The 12,080-nt window shown below is 45.7% G+C and overlaps 1 long non-coding RNA gene across 1 annotated transcript; it reads left to right on the top strand.

Annotated features, from left to right (window-relative positions):
* Positions 1 to 1,049: 1,049 nt before the first annotated feature.
* Positions 1,050 to 11,415, top strand: LOC139800600 (uncharacterized). Its single transcript, XR_011727830.1, has 4 exons — positions 1,050 to 1,969; positions 6,059 to 6,228; positions 6,931 to 7,014; positions 10,091 to 11,415. It is a non-coding gene; the product is annotated as an uncharacterized lncRNA (long non-coding RNA).
* Positions 11,416 to 12,080: the final 665 nt, after the last annotated feature.

Here is a 12,080-nt window from a genome sequence, read left to right as displayed (position 1 = left end):
GAGGGGAATCAAGAATAACAGCCTGGAGGAGCAGGAACCCTGTGGTATGGTTTCCTGGAACCAGGATGTCTGAAGATGCTGTTTGAAAACCTAAGGCTGAGGAGGTGAACAGCAGCTGTGGCTGAAAGGGAAAGAGTTTTCCCTTCCTTATTTCCCACATGGTAAAAGTCTCCTACCCAAAGAGCAAGGCAGCAGCTTGCAGGGAAAGTCAAGCTCACCTGCAGCCCCTCTCCTCTCCAGTGAGCTTGTTTACCCATAAACACCTCAGGAACAATTTCTTCTGCAGCCACATTCCTCAACAGCAGCTTTTATTATATGGTGTACCACATCCTAACATTAATTAGCACTTCACCAGCAGGATCAGTATCATTTTTCAAAAGCACTGCAATTAACAAAATAAAACAAATCCCTTTTTAGTTCAAGCAGCATTGCTTCCATCCCACTCTTCAAAGTGATGGTGTCAAATTGTTGATTTCCTCTTTCAGCTCACTGCAAGCCAGCAACCAAGGAAGTATTTTCCAGTATGGGATGGCTTTGCTTGCCTACCTTACCTTTCACCTGAGTGGTTTCAAACCCTTGGCAAAAGCAAAGGATAGGGAAGGATATTGACTCCCTTTGGTTTTTCTTTGGTTTATGTGGGAGTTGCAGGCAAAAAGGTGGCAAGTACCTCCCTGGGGTAACAGAATGAGGCAGCAGCAAAGCTGATAATAAGGGCTGGACTCTGAAAAAGGGCTGCAGCTCCTTGATCAGCTCATGGTCCCCCTGCAGAGATCACAGTTTCCTTTTCAGTTCTTTTCCACCATCAGGGAGCTCTCCCCAGTTCAGCTGAGGGCAGGGTGGCCACTGAAGTGGCACAGGGGCTACTGGTCAGATCAATGCATCTCCTACTCCTTTTCCATTTCCCCCTCCCCCAGAGGAAGATGAGGAAGCAGTGCCCCAGAGTGCTGGTCATGCTGCTGCCCCTTCAGTCACATCTGAATTATAAAAGCAGATCACCCAGCTTCAGAGTGAGGCACCAAGAAACTTTTGGATGGTCAGTGCTGCAAGAGCTCATGCAGACAAACCACCTGCCATAAACTGGCCCTGGAGTTGCCTGGAGAAAGAACTGTCTCATCTGCTGGCCCAAGAGAACTGATTTATCTGCATAAAATATCTACTTACTCTGCAGAAATGGATGTTTAAATATTACCTTAGTAATATTTTCCATTAGTAACTCCTGAGCTTTCCATGCTCCCACGTGCACGCAGAGCTAGGGACCTCCACATGGACACACGTGGAGAAAACACAAGGATTTGTAACACCAAACCACAAATGTGACTGGTAAAGTTCAGAGATCATAAAAAGTAGGAAAGGGTAGAACGAATTCCTATTTATAAAAACCCCAAACAACCAAACAAAACAGCAGCCAGCATCAGGAATAGACAGCAAGGAAGTTTTGAAGTCACTTCTGTATTTGTTTATAATTTGATTTATGGTTCCCATTCAATTATCTTTTTCCCATGACATACATTTTGAAATCTACCTTACAGAATTTTTATTTTGATACACCTTTAACAAACTTATTACCAGATTCTACAGGAAAACAATATTTTGAGGGGATCTAAGTGCAAAAATTGATTTTCCATAGTATTTTCTGCTTTATTTTTAACACTTAGTGGCTCGTTTTCAGAGAAAACATGCTGATGGTTTAACTTGTATATTTTCTCTCCCTTTCTCTTGCCATCAGCTGTAACAGAAAATCTAGTAGGCCTGTACCATCTCTTTCCTTCTCCTCTCTTTGTACTTTCTCTTCATTTCATCAGGTTTTGAAAAGCCACAGGGTGTTGAAAAATGGGATTTTTCAAAAGTTGGAGCGCTGCAGAATGGCCCAAGGGAAAAGCATAACCCAACTCTGGCATTTTTCAGCTCCCAGTGATAAGGAGCAAAGAGAAGTGAAGACAGGAGGTAATGACAATCTGCTGCTGCTGAGGTAAATCCCTTTTGAATATTATTAAATAAGAGCAACTGGAGTGGTTCAGAGTGTTTCTCAAAAACACATTCCACTTCTTTTGTCAAACCCTAACACACACATGAAGAAGGAAAATCTGGCTTTTGCAAACCAAGTGTGTTTCATTGGAAACACTGAGTAATGTGGATGATAAGAGTGCCCAGCACCTTCACAGAAATGCAAGCCAAGAGCCACAGCAGCCAAAAAGGGAACACAAAGCACCTCACATCTGCCAGAAAGGTCCAGTGCTCTCAACACTTACCTGTGACACAGAAAAAAGACACCTGAGCCTTTCCTAGCCCCACCAGCTCTGTCTGGCTCTGGTTTTTACAAGGTGGGATGGTGGGGAAGGGGTTGTGTATGTGTGACACAAGAGACACCAAGCAGCAGGAAGGGGCTTCCTGGAAACATCTCCATTTCAGTCTTTAAAATCAGGAGACTTTTATTGCCCTTCTCCTCAAACCCAGCAGAAAACCTCTTCTTCAGACACACTCCTGTGCCAGTTTCAAGATAAATATTCCATTTGGTGTTGGTTTTGGATGTGAAGCCAATATTGGCCTAGCCATGGAAACAGAGCTGCAGCTTTAAATGTGGAGAGGCAATTAGTTCTGAATGCTCTTAAACACTTCTGGCTCTTTGGATGAAAACCACTCAGGCCTTTTTTACCATTAGTCACTCACAACTGCTGGCTCCAAAGCTAAACCCTGCTAGACACACAGCTGCTTCTTGAGCATCCTCTGCATTACATAAAGTAGCTAAAGAAAAGATAGAAATATTTTTTCATTCTAAAGGAAGATATGAGGTTTGCCCAGGTAAATCACATAGCTCTGTGTCCCGTGTTTGTCCCGTGCTGGATGCCAAGACTACAAGCTGTCCCACAGAAAACCAGTTCAGGTCAATCATCAGTGCAGGTATCCATCCCCTGGTGGAACCAGCTCCAGCAACAGCAGGAGACATGGCTTTTAGTGAAATCCAGTGGCAGAGAATACAAAGCAGTACTTTCACAGCTGGAACACGGATGAAAAATGACAGAGCCCAGGAACATGACAAGTAACAGGCCTGCAGGGTGCAGTCCTGACTGGCTGGAACTGGAAAGCTTGTTTTCTCTACAGCTTCCAATGGCACTTACTATTTTTGGTGCAGTTGTTGCAAGCCCTCACACATGCTCCATCCAGTACAAGTTCACTGGGATATGATAATCATTTGGTATTAAATGCTGGCAACAGAGCCAGAAGGTTTCCTTCATGCATTCTCCTACTACTGCCAAGGCAATCATATTAATTCTGTTAACTGCCTGCCAAGCCAACCACCCCCTGAACTGTCCTGTCCTACAGCTGAAACCGAGACATCCCTATCAATCCCTGGTGGCTGGAGCCCTGCCAGCAGGACTGACTGCTACCATCAGCCCATGCCATGCCATGGCTCTAATGAGCTGACATTTCCTGTTGCTAAATTGCCACGTCTGAAAGCCAAACCAAACAGTGTTCAGCCTCTCTAAAATCCAGATGATGGTTTCTGACTTTCCCCTCTACCTTCTGGTTCCTCTCTCTCCATGTTTCTCCTCCTGAACCCGCCTGGAGAGAGAGCTCTGGAGTCAGAACCTGCTCCATATGGAAGGTATCAGCCTGCTCTGCAGAACTGAAGCTGTCTCATGTTGCTCCTTCCTAGTCTGCTCTACAGATCCAACCCTTCCCATGTTACCTGAGGCAGGGCTGCTGTGCACAGACACAACCTGCTCACGGGGGCCTGGCTACACCATTTCCCCTTGGGCCCCACCTGAGCTCTCTTTCCCACCATTCCCATATTTCACTGTTCCCTGGCTGCTTATTTTAGCAACAACAACAACAACAACAAGAGTGGCATAAGAGAGATTTCAAATACCCTTTCTGTGCTCTCCAGGGCATCAGTCCAGAGCATCCAAGTTGCTGTTACACCTCTGAGCCACTCACAGTCCCCATTTGGCACAGTGGGATGTCAATGTTTCATTTAATCACAAGTTTCTCACCTAAAGGAACACTCTTTGGGGGGCCAAATCACCAGTGCATGCTGAAGCCACCCCGTGCCAGAAGTGCTCACTGACACTGACACTGCTCCTGAAGCACAGGCACAACAGCCACAGCCAAGGAATACCAACGGGAAGGGAAAACACAGGCTCAGGTCTCCCGTGGAACACAGGGCTCCAGAAACAGCCAGTGATCCTCCAGGATTCTTACCATGCATTCCTCATCCCACCTAATGAGCTGTCTGACAGATCAAGTTCAACAATCAAGGCAGAGATGTTTAGCTAGAAAGAAGACTGGAAGAATGTCAGCAAAGTTTTTTTTCAGCCATCCAGAGAAGGCCACTAGGTAGAAGACAGCCTGACTTTTCTGTGTTGCTATTTGCTGGGCTAAGGAAGATTTGGAGAGGGGGTTGGATCTCCCTGCACCAAGCAGCTCCATCGGACTGTGAGCTAACAGGGGCCTGTTTTGCTGCCAGCATCTTTTCCTTCACAGCCTTTATTTTTGCTCTCCAAACAGCATACAAATTTCACATACTTCAAGCTGTACTTGCAGACTTTTCCCTAATCCACCTCACTTGGCAGTTTTGGCTACACTCCATCAACTTAACTATTAAGTCTCAAAAGTCTGTTATATGTTTTATAGACCTGGGGGCAGCTCATTTTGCTGGTGTGTGTGCTACCTGCAAGGGGCTGACACTCACCTGGTCACCTCTGTAGTTACACATTCATACTGCTTGCACTAACACATAACTAAAAATTATTCCAACTTTTACTCCAGAGTAGGTTGAATTCAAGGAATGAAAGTGATTCACTACAGACAAGTGTTTCCTCTGGCAGCAATGTGCCTTATCCAGCAGGGACACTAAAAAAAAAAACCAAAAATCACCAGTACTGGTATGAATATGTACTGACATGGATAAAAATCGTTTTCCTCTCAATACACCAAGAAAAGCTCCTGGTGCCAGGTATTGTTCCCCACCCCAGCCACTTCCCTTTGCTGGGGGAAATCCATGTTACCAGTTTGTATGGCTGCACAGAACCAACCCATCCTCCTGCCTTTCTGTTTAATTCTGAACTTCTGAAACGACTAATTAGGAAAGCCTGATGCTTATCCTAGGTAATGATCTATTGATCTATATCTTTGGCCTGTGTAACCTGGCCAAACACCCCTGGTAAACAGAATAAATTCAATGATCTGTGTAGTTTAAACAGAGCTATGTATTGTATCAAGTGATCAGAAGGTGAACAATATCCATATACAACCATCACACCTTCAGGCTTTTCTTTAAAAAGCTTTCAGGAGCAACAAAAAGTAAAGAACAAAAAAAAAGGTAAAAAAAAAAACAAAAACAAAGTAAAAAAGAGAAAGCAGCATACATATAATAGTGTGCCAGGTACACAGTGCACATAAGAACTGAGTAAATCCCATCATGTTGAATCAGAACTGCCCCAAATCTCACGAGGGAACTGAAAATCAGTTCAAGGTGAGTTGCTCAACTTAGCCAGTCCTGAGAAAAGATTTGGATCCTGTCAAAATGAACAGGAGATCCCCAGTGCTCTGGTTTTTAATAGTTTGGAACTCTGGTAAGGACTCAGCATTACCCAGAGGGCTGAGCTGATGGTTTGCATTGCTGCCTGGAAACCTAGGTAGGGATCCAGCCTTATGAGAAAAATTAGTAGGTACTAATTGAGCCTGTCAAGTTCTGTTCCTCATGTTCAGCTCAGGCCCCAGATGAAAGCTGCCTGATTGCTGCTTGCCAGCTCCTGAGCTCAGCCCTTGGGAAGTGGTGTGGGCAGAGATGGTGAGTGCCAGTCCCTCTGCTCAGGTGTCACAAGTGGCCAAGGACAAGGAGCAGTCAGTTCAGTGTAGAAATAGTTATATCAATAGCCCTTGAAATGGAAAAGACAACGTTTAGCATACAGGAGGAATTATTTGCACCTATGTTATATGGACAATGTGTTTTCAACAAGCCTGCTACCATTTAGCTTATTGTCTCTTGACAATTTGTTTCTTTCTGATGCAACAGCTGGGTTCAGATGCATCACCTGTCATTTACTCTTTTTCACAGAAGTCTCAGAGAAGAAAGTGGGACCTTGTGTGAATAAATGCCCCCAGGATCAGATCTGCTCTGCTCACCAGCAGGGAAATGCAGGAAGCAAAATCCAGGTGAGCTTTCTTTCCTTCCTATCTGCATGTTCTTTGCTTTCATGGAGAGGCAGAGGCAGCACTGAGGGGAAGGTGAGCACATCACAGACACCAAGAAAAGGCACAGGTTCCAGCCTGAGCTGCTGATGGACATGCATTGAGTAAGAGAATTTTGTGTCCTGTCTGAATGGGCTCAGTGTAAAACCCCTGCCCCCAGCCCCTGGCAGCAGGAGCTCCGTGCTGTGGGTAACAGAACTCAAGCTCTTGCTAACACTGACAGCTCTGCAAGGGTATTTTGGGTGGATTTAGTGGTTTTCAATGGCTTATTTCACTAAGCCATAAAGAAACACTTTCCCTCAACCCAAGCATGAGCTGTTATTTTCTATACTTAATAAGGCCAAGGTAAAGAAAACCCAAGTGCATATTTTTAAATATTTTATCTTTACACAAGCCTGGTTATGCAGAACACAGAGCCATATACATATACAGACTTGCACAGAGAAGGCAAGCTGGCAAAACCTCCAGAGCTGCCTCACTCGCATATAAAATTTTTCAAGCAGGAGTATAAAACTAAACCAAAAAATAGTCACAACCAAGGAGTTGTCAAGAGTCAGACCCTCCCCACCTGATGAGAAGGTGCATCTTCTGCCCATCTCTAGGGGCAGAGAGGCAGCAGCAGCTCAACAACTTCTGTGCATTTCCTGCAGTATAATATTAAAAAAAATATATACTTTTTCTTTGAAGTATCTGTGGAAGACCCATGCCTATAAATGCTTCTGTAACCATTTATCCTAGATATTTCCTATCTTATGGGGTGAGAGTGTGGAAAAAACAGAGAGAGAGAGAGAGAGAGGACTGAAGGAATTCCCAATACTCTTGGTAAGTTTTCAGTGGCCACTGCTCTGTGGAGGACTTCTGACAATATGCTGAAGTCTCTTTTAGCAGTTACAAAATTACCTCATGCAACCAGTATCAAAAAATGAGGTTTCTAATATGTAATAATAACTATTATTATTACTCCTACACGTAGTGGTAGTGCCATCATGATTTCACATAACCTTTCTCACATGCTGTGAGAAACACCAGTAGGCTGAAGACTACTCTGAAATGCTACTATAGAATGGAATGAATACCTAAAATCTCTGGCCTGTCTACATGCACAATCCAGGGGAAGAAGTCATGAGAAGCAGAAAAATTAAAACTAACCATCATCCTCTGACTCTCCTTGGTTTATCAAGATTTTTGGTTGTTATTTTCACCTTTACCTGAAGGGTGCTGCTGATGTCCCACCCTCACCACCACACTGTGCAGAAGTGCCCCAGCAGCTCACACATCACCACACATCCAAAATGCATTAAAAATACATTCATTTACTGCTACCTTTGGATTTCTTAAAAATGGGCTCTCATCTCCATAAGGAGCCTTTAACTGCAGCCAAGGCCTTTCCTCTTTGGGTCAGGGGAGATGGTTGGGTTCCCCTTTCCCTGGGGCTAAGGGTGGTTTCAGATGTTCTCTTCCTCTGCTGCCCTGTGCTGTCCCAGTGGATCTGGGATCCATTTGGAGCCCTGCACTTGGCTCCCACATTACTCAGAGATGCTGCAAACATTCTGTTCCTGCTCAGCAGCCAAACACCAAAAACTCCCTGCCCTGGAGGACAGACACTAAATACACCCCCGTCGTGGTGCTGGGCAATGCTGGAAGTGCACCCTGTGATTAATAAATGCACATTAAATGCTTTTTAATTGTGAACTTGTGAAGCTGCAGGATCTCAGTGACCTCCCCTTGGTTTCCAAGCATGACCTCCAGAGGCACCAGAAGAAAGAAGTGAGACCCCCAGCCTGGCATGAGGAGAGTGTCTCATCCCTCTGTCTGTCAGCTGCTTCAGTGCTCATTTATAGGAGGAAAATGTGGTAAAGGGTAAGAAAAAAAAAAAAAAAAAAAAGCCACCATAAAGCATACTCTGTTTTAATCACTGGGTTTTACAGACCAAGACTGTAAGCAGAGAGAGACAAAATGCAGTCTCCATAGTTTTAACCAAGCACAAACACTGAGTGTACTGCTCACTTCCAGGATTTTCTGTAGTCTCTGACAAATATCTTTAATCACTGCTTGAAAATAAAGGGTAAGCACTGTGGTAAGAGCTACGAAAAGCAATCAAATTAAATGCCATCTGCATAAACCTGAGAAGAATCTGAAAAGTAAACAAAGGCTCCATCTGTTATGACACTTCACTGCTATAATTATTATATTATAGTATCTTCCTTAGCAACAGCCTCTGGTTTGCCTAAGCTCCACAGCTTTTTAAGAGGTTGACACTGCAATGAGTCAGTGACTAACACAGTTGGGCTTTTGGTAAAATACAAGTAAAATTTCATTTCATAAATGACACCTGATTAAGCTTGCTTAGCATCTCATATGTCAGAGGAGAATTAACCTGACACAAAAGCTGAACTGACTGAGAAAAATGTCTGGAGAGGACCAAAATAACAGCCATAATAATGTATTCTTCTATTTCAGTTCAAAAAGGAGGTGACTATTGCTGTCTTGCACAGGCCTTAAGAAAGTGACTTTCCCAGAGCCACCCAGTGCTGTCCCCAGCAGGTTACAGAGGAGACCCTGTCACTTATCCCCAGCAGTGCATACACACTGTGCCTTCCCACATTAATCCTGTGTTCTGTTTGCTCCTTCTACCTCTGCAGCACCTGGTTCCATCACCCCACACAGCAGGTACTTGCTGTGGGTCATTTTGCACTCTCTCTCCCTTGGCACCCCCATTTCACAACACTTGGAATTATCAGTTTCTAACCACTCACCAAACAGTTCCTTTCACTCTGGAGGTTACTCCAGGACCAGCAGCACCCCTATTGCTGTGTGACCAGTGTGCCCAGTGTGTACACTGCAGCCAGTGTGGCTTTGGCAGCTGGAACTGGGCTCCTGCCTGCCCCTGGTGTGGAACTCTCCTGCCCCAGCCCCAGCCCACGTCCCTAACTCTGTAGGGCCATTCAGCCACTGAAACCTGATGGCTGGGGGGTTCTACAAAGCCCAGCAGGGAAGGTGCCTCTGGCTTTCAGTGACAATTCCCATTACACTGATCTTATGGGCTTCCTGAGGTGCTGTGGAAGAGTAAAGGAATAGATTGGTTCAGAAGGCTGTAAAACAGCTCAGTCTCTGCTGTAGTGTCAGCAGCACTGGATGCTGCTCCTCTACTGTACCCTACAGAATGAGAGCAAAGGGAGCTGAGGAGTTACCATGGTGGTTGCAATAACAACCAATTTCTGGTCTCTGTCTCTGAGCCATCAGACCTGTTTTTCATTCAATGTCTTTGCTGGAAGGGATTATGGCTCTGAGAATGTTATTGTGTTCTTAGTCATCCATTTATTAGATATAAAATATTTTCACTAGGCATTTCTTAGAAGCATTATAAAGCACTGTAATACTTTTATATGCTTTAGCAAGTTCTACTCTTTGCCTTGGTGGCTGCCTTCCACTCTCCCTTTCCCTCTCCCAAATAAAAGCAAGCAATGATTTCACCTAGGAGACAGAGGCTGAGGGCATCAGCAGTTGTGCTTCTGCTTCTCCATATCTCCAGATGAGCTCAGTGCAACTCACTGCTGCCACAGGGGGTTGGATCAGGCTTTCTCCAGCATCTTGGCAAAGCCAACTTTTCCCCCCACGCTCAGCAAGCTCTGCTGTGAAGCAGGGATGGAACAGGAACCTGCCTTCCCACCAGCTGCCTGGAAGCTGCCATAGGACTGCCTGCATCTTATTGTGATGATGGATAAGGAAACAATTAATGGTTCATTAACTGTTTCAATCGACAGTTAATGGATTATTACTACAGGTTGGAAAGAAGTCATTTTTGCTTGTATTTCATTGTTGCTTAAAGAGCTCAAAACTAAAAAAGGAAATATCTGGTGATTAATGATGTGTTTATATAGACTTTCTTCCCACCCAGGTTTTCCCGTTAAGAGGAAGGTGCCAGAGGACAGAATAAAAGTTGAAAGTCTCTTTTGCACAAGGATTCTGGTTTGCAGTTTCCAGGATTTGAGCGTGAGGAAGGAACCATTTTCCAGGCCCCATCACTCCAAGCACACGTGGGGCTGGTGGTGATGCTGGGTGGGGCTGGGTGTATTTCCAGCCCCCACGGGTGCTCCTCGTTTGTCCTGGACAGAGGACAGAGCTGTCCTGGCCCCATTAGTGGCTGCTGGTGGCCGGGATGAGCCCCCTGAGAGATGCTTTGCTGCTGGGGGATTCCTGGTCCCTCCCCACCCTGCTCTCCACATGTCCCTGCCTGCTTGCAGGGCTTGGTGACTCCTCTGGCTTCACCATTTATTTGTTCCTTGCCCAGAGCTCTCCAAGATCAGCCCTGGGAAGGGGCAGAGAGGAGCAGTGAGCTCAGAGCTCTGAGCTGGGGGCTCTGCAGCCAAACCCCCCCAATCCCTGCCTGCCCTCCCTGCTGAGAGGTTTCACTGCTCCCTTCACACTTCCAGCTCTCTCCCTCCCCCTTCCCTCTCTTCTCCCTCCTTTCCCCTCTCTCTCTGTCTGTTGGATGCTTCAAGGAAGAGAAAATTTATGGCAGTGGTTCCAAGAGCTCTTTTCCCTGCCTCGGTGCTAGTCGGTGCATGCTCCTGGCTGGCCCTGCTCTGCCTCCTCCCTGCCCGGCTCCCCAACACCTCAGACAAAACCTGGATCACGTTACCAGCCACGGGCCCCCAGAGCTGCTGAGTGCATCCTTCACGGTGCCAGGTACCTGCGGCTCCCTCTGCCTCCTCTATAGGCAGAAATTGCCTTTCCAGGTCCCCACTCTGGGAGAAGGCTGAATTTCCCAGACAGAACAGCAAACGATGCTAACTTTCTGCACGCAGAAAACCAGATTGCCTTTCTTCCTGGTCTAATCAGGAGATTGCTTAATGAACTAAAGCTGCTAATTCAGAGTGGTGACACAGGCACAGTTTGTAGGACAGGCTGGCCGAGTGGCACCAGGCTTGTCCTGCATGCCCAGGGTCAGCTTCAGGCATTTTCCAGCCTTTCCTGCCTCGGGGTGCCACAAAAGCAGCTCATGGAGAGCAAAGTTAATTTTGCCAGGACTTCTGACCTTGCTCTGATCATCCAAGTCCAAGCAGCAACTGCTAAAACAAGTTCCCAAGCTCTTCTTGCTCCCTCTGTCCCATTCCATATTCCCTTGTAGCTTTACCTCCCTGCTTTTGCCCCTGTATCTCCCCCCAGGGCTTTCAGACCTCAGCAGTGATCAATCTCCTTCAGTGCTGAGACTGCCAAGTGCAGCACTCTCTGTTTCATGCTCCTCTTCTTCTATCTCCCCATTTGTCTGGAGTTGGATCCTGATCTCAACAGCAATTTCAAGAATTCAGGATTGTTCCTGGCCTCCCTTCCACTGGCTCAAACCCAGAGATCAAGTCTGGATTTCAGGGACTGGATTGTCACTTAGAGTTCTGCATTCAGACCCTGGCTGCAGGACCAGGCTTTGCAAAGGGTGAGTTGCAAATGAAATGATACAGGTGCTTACTGAGTAGCACAACACACTTATAACACACTCAGAGATGCTATTGCAAGTACTTAAATAAAATCTATTTCATTGATGCAGTGTTAAATATTTGCAATGCTTGATTTTTATATAGAAAGATCCCCAAATCACTGAATTAATAGTTAGCATCCCCTGAAATATTTCAAATAACAAATTCATAAAACACACTCAAAGACTATTCGACTGTGTCAGTATAAAAAAAATGAGCTCAGAAACTAAGATTGTGCACGACAGAGTCAGCCAGGAGTGATTTTGTGAAGGTGAAGGGGACACTTAAATATGGAGAGGAAAAACTGAGAGACTCTGGGTCCAGAGACACCCCTGGTGCCACTGCAATGACTGCCAGGCTGAGACAGACAGAGCAGAGTAAAAACAGCCCCTTTATAAGGGTTGTTTCCTGGCC

The sequence above is a fragment of the Heliangelus exortis genome, chromosome 10 (genome assembly GCF_036169615.1).
Source record: "Heliangelus exortis chromosome 10, bHelExo1.hap1, whole genome shotgun sequence".
In the NCBI taxonomy this organism is placed as follows: domain Eukaryota; kingdom Metazoa; phylum Chordata; class Aves; order Apodiformes; family Trochilidae; genus Heliangelus; species Heliangelus exortis.
This window is presented reverse-complemented; position numbering and strand designations above follow the sequence as displayed.